Source organism: Protobothrops mucrosquamatus, unplaced genomic scaffold (genome assembly GCF_001527695.2).
Source record: "Protobothrops mucrosquamatus isolate PMUCROS unplaced genomic scaffold, P.Mucros_1.0 scaffold_231, whole genome shotgun sequence".
Lineage (NCBI taxonomy): Eukaryota > Metazoa > Chordata > Lepidosauria > Squamata > Viperidae > Protobothrops > Protobothrops mucrosquamatus.
Window position 1 is genome coordinate 520,511 of NW_015386307.1, and position 7,376 is coordinate 527,886.

Below are 7,376 nucleotides of genomic sequence, written 5' to 3' on the forward strand. Positions count from 1 at the left end.
TATATTCTTTTAAATTTGGTAATACCATTACATCCTGGATAACCTCCTCCAGTGTAATCACACACACCTCCACCCTGAACATTTAATAGATCCCCCACAAGGTAACCATTGATTGGGGTTTCCATTTGCAAAGTTCAAATTGGTGGGACATATATTTATGATTTTGTTTATATGCTGTGATCCAACTAGAGTCCCCACATTTTGTGGCTAGGTGAGATAGACTTAATACTGTGCATGCATCAAATTGTATCAAAGCTTTTTTCTGTCCCTTTTTCTAATATTTTTGTAGAATTGACGTATATTAATCTTCCTTCACCTTCAGGTCTCTGTCTCACTCCCACTTTAGCTAAACCCATATATATACTGAAATTCAAATATGTTGGTATCGATGGATCATAGCACTGTATCTTTTTGTCTCTTCCCTTACAAACTGAATATTGTATTTTATTTAATTGACATGTAGATTGAAATATACACCCCTTTGGTGGCATTGGTAATGCAGGCTTCACATCCTTCTGCTTCTGTTGCTCTTCTATATCACTCCCTAGAGAGGGAGAGGTATAAAACCAGGGACAAATATACAGCACTAGGGATTCACATTTTATATTAATATTCTTCTTCTAAACTGTGATATGTTATGAAGGCTTCTCGTTGGTTTTCCTGGACTAATTGGATTGAAGGAGTATCTTTTAGAGTATATCTTACCACTCCAGTCAATATCTCAGTATATTCCTCAAAAGGTTTCAATTACTTCTCGATGAGTGCTATATCACATGATCCAAAATGTTCTTCACATCCAGTACATCTTACACAGTCAATACAATGGAAACAACTACAACAATCAACATGGCATTTACAGTCACAGTACCAATACATTTAAACAGGAATTTTACGAAGTATCAATTTAAACGAGTCATCACCCGGAACACAGGTCCACTGTCCTTTTGGTTCAGCTACTGGTCCCTTCACTCACGTATAATGAGTCCACCCTTTCTCCAGCAGAGGGTGGTGTAGAGTCCACAGAATGGGTTAATTTAGCTTTCCTGCTTAGCAGACTAAGACGAAAAAAAGTTTGCCACGCCTCTCTCTGGATGTGTCTCCCCAGTTTTTGTCTTAGTCTCGAGCTTAGCAGACCTTTTTTGGCAAGGCTCCCTGATTAGGCCAAATTGTTCTATTTATATTAGCTTCTTTCCAAATTTATAGAATAATTACATTCGTCTAATTGGATATTTTTAAAAAAAAATTGTTACCTTTCTGGGTAAAAAGAGAATTTTTTTTCTCTTTTCCCTACTGCCCCTCGGGGCTTGCGAACGAGAGACTGCAGGTCCGTTTGAGGCCGTGCCGGACGGCAAGCCTCCACGATCTGAGGCTCGCCTAGGCAGCCGAGATCAGCCGTAGGACCAGGGAAGGCATTTCCCCTCCCGTGCGGACGCGCGGGGGGAATAATCCGGCCTCCGGATCGTCGTAGCGGCCTCGTCTTCGACACTGGGGGATCCTCGGCCGTCTTTTCAGCTTCTTCGATCGCAGCGGCTGCTGCGCTTCTAAACGCAAGTTCCTGGGAACAGGGGGGAGGAAAGCAAGGAGGCTGCCCTTGCCCGTCCCTAGATCTCTTCCCAGGGCCTTCATTTTTGTCATGACCGTTGGGGCAAGGCAAAAATCTTGCGGCCGGCCATTTTGAAGCGCGTGCTTCAGAGAGAGCGCCTCTTCACCAGGCCACATGGCGGACACCATTTTGTGGGCCTGGTTCTTCTCTTTGCCTGTGCTATGGTAGTTAATCACGGAGATTCATTTTATAACGGGAAATAAAAACAGACAGTAATAAACAATAATACACTTGAAGACAAGTACAAAATATAAAGGATATTTTACTGTTCTATTTAGGATCGTTAGACTAAGGCAGTGGTGGCGAACCTATGGCACGCGTGCCAGAGGCGGCACCCGGAGCCCTCTCTGTGGGCACGTGTGCCGTTGCCCCAGCCTCGCCTCCCCCTTCGACCCCCTCTTCACCAGCAGCCCCCCTGGAGGAGAGTCACCCCCGAGTGTGGCCCACGCGAAGCAGCGCAGCGAAGGACATGGCAGCCAGGCAGCGTAGACAAGACTCTGCTCTCACGCCCCATCGCGCACAGTTGATGCTGCAGGGCGCGAGCAGAGGGCATGGTGCTGCTGGGCTGCCTGGGCAATCTGCGGTGGGCCCTGGAGGCAGTGAGTGGTCCTGCGGGCAGGCGGGGTGGAGGATGGGGTGGGGACAGAGCAGGGGGTAGAATGGGGGTGGGGCCAGTTTTTGGGCACTCGGTCTCTAAAAGGTTCGCCATCACTGGACTAAGGCCATGTGGCGGACGCCATTTTGAATGCCTACTTGATTTGTACCTGTGTACTGCCTAGGTGCCTTGGCCTGTAAGCAGGTCCGTTTGGGGGGGAAAGTGCTTCTTTCAGATGCTGTAAAATTTGAGTGTTGTTCACAATTGGGACTCGACTGCCTTGTCCAGCTCAAGGTTTGTCTTTTGACTTTATATCTAAGGAGAGGACTGAAGAGTTTTCCTCGGCTTTTTGGCGACCTGTTACAATTAGTCAGTGACCTTTAGTAACAGGGCCTTTACAGGCAGTTCTAGAAGGCTGTCTGGCTGTTTCTGCCATTGTTAGCTGTTCAGAGCGAGGATCAGTTGTGCTCCATCTCTGACTGTGTGATCTGCGTGTTAATTTCCCCCACATCTGGGTACGACTGCCTAGGAGTTCCCAGACCGCAATGGCAGACAGTTCCTCACCCCAGGCATCTCAGACCTGTGTCCCTCCTGCGCAAACAAAACGCAGATCAGAGGATGTAGCAAGGGAGGGAAAAAAGAAGAAAGCTAAAATCAAACATTTAATTACAAAAGATGTGTCTAAAACAGCCGAGCGAGAGGCCTCGAGGAGGCACCTAGCATTGGAAAGAGAATTTTCTAAAGCGCAGAGGCTGAGGTCCACTGGGGCTGAATTGGTTTCCCCCCCCCCATTGGACACACCTTCGCTGGAACCTCGTTTCGTATCATCACAGGATGATCCACTACCTCTGTCTCCTCTGGGGGAAACTGAGCAGGTTGGTCCTCATCATTCCTCCTCCTTATCTTCTCCGTCCCAGCAAGCGTCAGTGAGCAGACGTGTCCCAACTGGGGTTGGGGCCAGCTCCGGGGATCCAGAGGAAATGTGGTCCCAGAGTCAATTCCAGGCCTTTATGCACCATGCCTTCAAGCAATTTATGGCATCTGCAGGCCGAGGACAGGAACAGGCCCAAGCCTCTCCCACTACACCAGCACCGCCCTCCCAGGAAGGGCAGTGTATAGGCCCTCGTTCTGATGTTTCAGAAACTTCATCGCAAGTAGGGGAGGGGAAATCTTTTGACATCGAGTCAACTGGGAACATATTATCAGAGGATGAGGAACCAGCTCCTGAGCAGGGGTCATCCTCAGGCCTCTTTGATCCTTCCATTTTCCGGTCTATCCTCCTGAAGGCCATAGCCACGGTTAAACTCACCTTGGCTCAAGAGGAGACACCTTCTACTTCCTCTGCCCAAGAGACCAGTCCTCTGTTTGTGGAAAAGGTTAAGGAGAAACATCAGATTCCATGTCCTTCGGTATTTATGTCCACGGTGGAAAAACAGTGGTTGTCACTTGCTTCCACGCCTTCTCCCAGTAGTCTGGACAAAAAGCTCTATAATGTCTCCTCTTCCTTTGCATCTCTTTTAGAGGTTCCCACTGTGGATGCCCCGTTGGCTTCTCTGTTTTCCAACACTGCCATTCCAGGGGACATGGCTGAGTACTTAAAGGCAGAGGATAAAAGGTTTGAATTCTCGTGCCGCAGGGCTCATCAATCTTCGGCCTGGGCAATACGGGCGGCCACCTCGTCCTCCTTCTTTGCCCGTGCTGCGATCATGTGGCTACAGGATCTCCAGACACTCATTCCACCAGACCAGGTCAGAGCCCACCAGAATCTGGGTAAGATAATAGCGGCTTCAGAATACATTGCTGATGCTTCTCTGCATTCGGCTAAATGTTCGGCCCGTTCGGTTGCTGCCACAGTGGCATCACGCAGACTTCTCTGCCTGAAACAATGGCGCACGGACCTAAAGGCGAAGTGGCGCCTATCTACATCCAAGTACAGTGGCAAGAACTTGTTTGGCGCTGTCCTTGACCCTCATGTGATTGAAGGCAAGGACAAGCGTAAAATCTTGGTCCATCCTTCCAACAAGTTTGATAGGAGACCTCAACCCAGTTATCGTAGGTCATCCTTTCGTTCAGGTTACTCTTGGGAGTGGAGACAGCCCTTTCGAGCGGGGCAGTCCTGGGATTGGCCCAGAGGCTCACGGTCCTACCTTCCTAGGCAGGATCGCCAACAGGACCGCCAGGGTGGAGGAGCCAGGGGCCAGTCCCAGACCAAGCGTCCCTTCAGGGGCTCAGGCGGATGACCTTTCAGGCGGTCCAAGTGACGCCAAAGGGGATTACCCCATTGGGGGTTGGCTGGCCCTGTTTTGCGACGTCTGGGAGGGCACTACCACGGACGCCTGGGTCAGGGAGACCATAAGAAACGGTCTTTCCCTGGAGTTTCATTCTTCTCCCCCAGATCGTTTCATACAGTGTCCAGTTTCAAAAAATCATTCAAAAGCTTCTCTAGTGTCAACAGCAATCGCCCACTTATTAGACATCAGGGCCATAGAAAGGGTTCCTCCAGATCAGGTAGGAACCGGATTCTATTCCATACTATTCGTGGTCCCCAAGACCTCGGGGGGATGGAGGGCTATTTTAGATCTGAAGGGTCTCAATCATTTTCTTATTTACAAGAAATTCAAAATGCAGACCCTAAAGTCCATCCTAGCAAGCGTCAGAAAGGGAGACTTCCTCTCCTCCATTGACCTGACGGAGGCCTACCTGCACATTCCGATCCTACTGGAACACCGCAGGTTCCTGAGGTTTGCCTACACACACAGGCATTACCAGTATCGGGCCCTTCCCTTCGGTCTCTCCTCAGCCCCCCGAGTCTTTACAAAGATCCTGGCTGTACTGGCGGCTCATCTACGGATGAGGCCAGTGCGAGTACAGTGTTACCTGGACGACATACTCGTGCAGTCCAGGTCTCTCCACTCAGCCAAGTCAGATCTGGAAATCACACTCTGGACTCTTCAGGAACACGGTTTTTCCGTAAATTTCAAAAAGAGTCACACGACGCCCACAAAATGACTTATCCATCTAGGAGCGCTGCTAGACTCAGATCTTTGCGAAGTTTATCTCTCCCCAGAGCGTCAGGTCAGCATTCGGACGCTGGCACGCCAAGTCCGAAGGGAACAGTGGGTGCCCCTGGTGCGTCTTTCACAACTCCTGGGGAAGATGGTCTCTTGTCTGGGCATTGTTCCATGGGCCAGGCTTCATTCCAGGAGTCTCCAGTGGTTCCTCCTTCCCTATCAGAGATGCAACATCAGTGTATCCAAAACAAAGGTCAGGGTTCCACACCAAACACGGGTCTCCCTACTTTGGTGGACTTCATCCGCCATTTCCAAAGGTACCTTCTTCAAGGAGCCAACCAGGGTTACCCTTACCACAGACGCCAGTCTGTTCGGCTGGGGGGCACATATTCACAATCACCTGGCCCAGGGCCGGTGGTCCCAGTCAGAACTGGCCCACAACATCAATTGGCTAGAGCTGAGGGCCATTCACCTGGCTCTTCAGAAATTCTCTCCTCTGGTGATGGGGAGACACGTACTGGTCCTGACGGACAACATTACGGCCAAGGCTCACATAAACAAGCAGGGAGGGACCCACTCTTGGTCCCTCATGCAGGAGGCCATGGCGTTGGGACTCTGGGCGGAATCCACACTGGAATCCATAAGAGTGGAACACATTTCGGGGGAAGACAATCAACAGGCGGACTCCCTGAGCAGGGCCACCATAGATCATTCAGAATGGAAGCTAGATCCAACCTTGTTCAGGGAGGCAGCCCTCAGGTTCGGACAACCAGTCCTAGACCTCTTTGCCTCCCCGGCAAATGCACAGATCCCCAGGTTTTTTTCCAGGTTCCGATCGGAGGGGGCGGAAGGGATAGATGCCCTTCGGAGCACTTGGCCCAGGTGCGTGCTCTATGCCTTCCCTCCTCTCCCACTGCTCCCAGCGACTATTCGCAAGCTCCTACAAGAGCGAGCGGAGCTAATCTTAATTGCTCCATTCTGGCCACGTCGGCCGTGGTTTGCAGATCTGGTGGATCTATCGCTCTCTCCACCGTGGAGAATCCCTCCGGACCAAATAGCTCTCAGTCAAGGGAATCTCCAACATCCGGACCCTCAGTGGCTCCAACTAGCCGCTTGGCACTTGAGCGGGAGGGTCTAACTAGATTAGCATATTCCTCTGGGGTAATATCTGTTATCCAGGCTTCTAGACGCCCTTCAACCAACAGGATTTATGATGCCACTTGGAGAAATTTCTGCTCCTGGTGCAAGACACAGGATCTCTCCCCGCTATCTGTTACTATTCCACACATATTGGAATATTTACTGGAAGGACTTAATAGGGGCTTGTTGGTTAGCACAATACGTAGACAGGTAGCGGCATTGTCGACTGTTCTCACTTGTGAGAACCATGACTCCCTGTCTCACCATCCAGCGGTCGGTGCCTTCCTAAAGGGCGCTGCAAACACAGGTCCTCCTACGACTCATCGTTACCCGTCCTGGGATTTGCCTTTGGTATTTCAGGCGTTAACTTCTTCTCCCTTTGAACCTTTAGGTTCATGTTCTCTGCACTTCCTCACCCTGAAAGTTGCCTTTTTGGTGGCTATTACATCGGCCAGGAGGATTTCAGAGCTAGCCGCTCTATCTGTCAGGAAGGATCTCTGTTTGTTCCACGAGGACAGGGTGGTCCTCCGATTGGATCCGACATTTATTCCCAAGGTTAACACAGGTTTTCATCGCTCTCAAGAACTGGTGCTCCCGAACTTCTTTGTACCTTTCTTTCCTCTCACCTTTTGTTTGGAGCCTTGCGTCTGCATTCTTCGCCTCGACATGTACCAAAAACTGGGGAGACACACCCAGAGAGAGGCGTGGCAAGCTTTTTTTCGTCTTAGTCTGCTAAGCAGGAAAGCTAAATTAACCCATTCTGTGGACTCTACACCACCCTGCTGAGAAAAGGCGTTCAGGTAAGAACAACGCCACTTTCTCTTTCGTCCGAACTGCAGTTTCAGAGGTCAGCAACACCTGCAATGGTCCTTCCCACTTAGGTTGCAATTTCTCCTCCTTCCACGTTCGGATCAGGATCCACTGTCCCACCTCAAACTTGTGGACAGGAAATTCCAAAGGGGGTGTTTGGATCAACAAGCCTTGTTTCCTGCAATGATCAAGATACTGCGACAGTTTATNAAACACG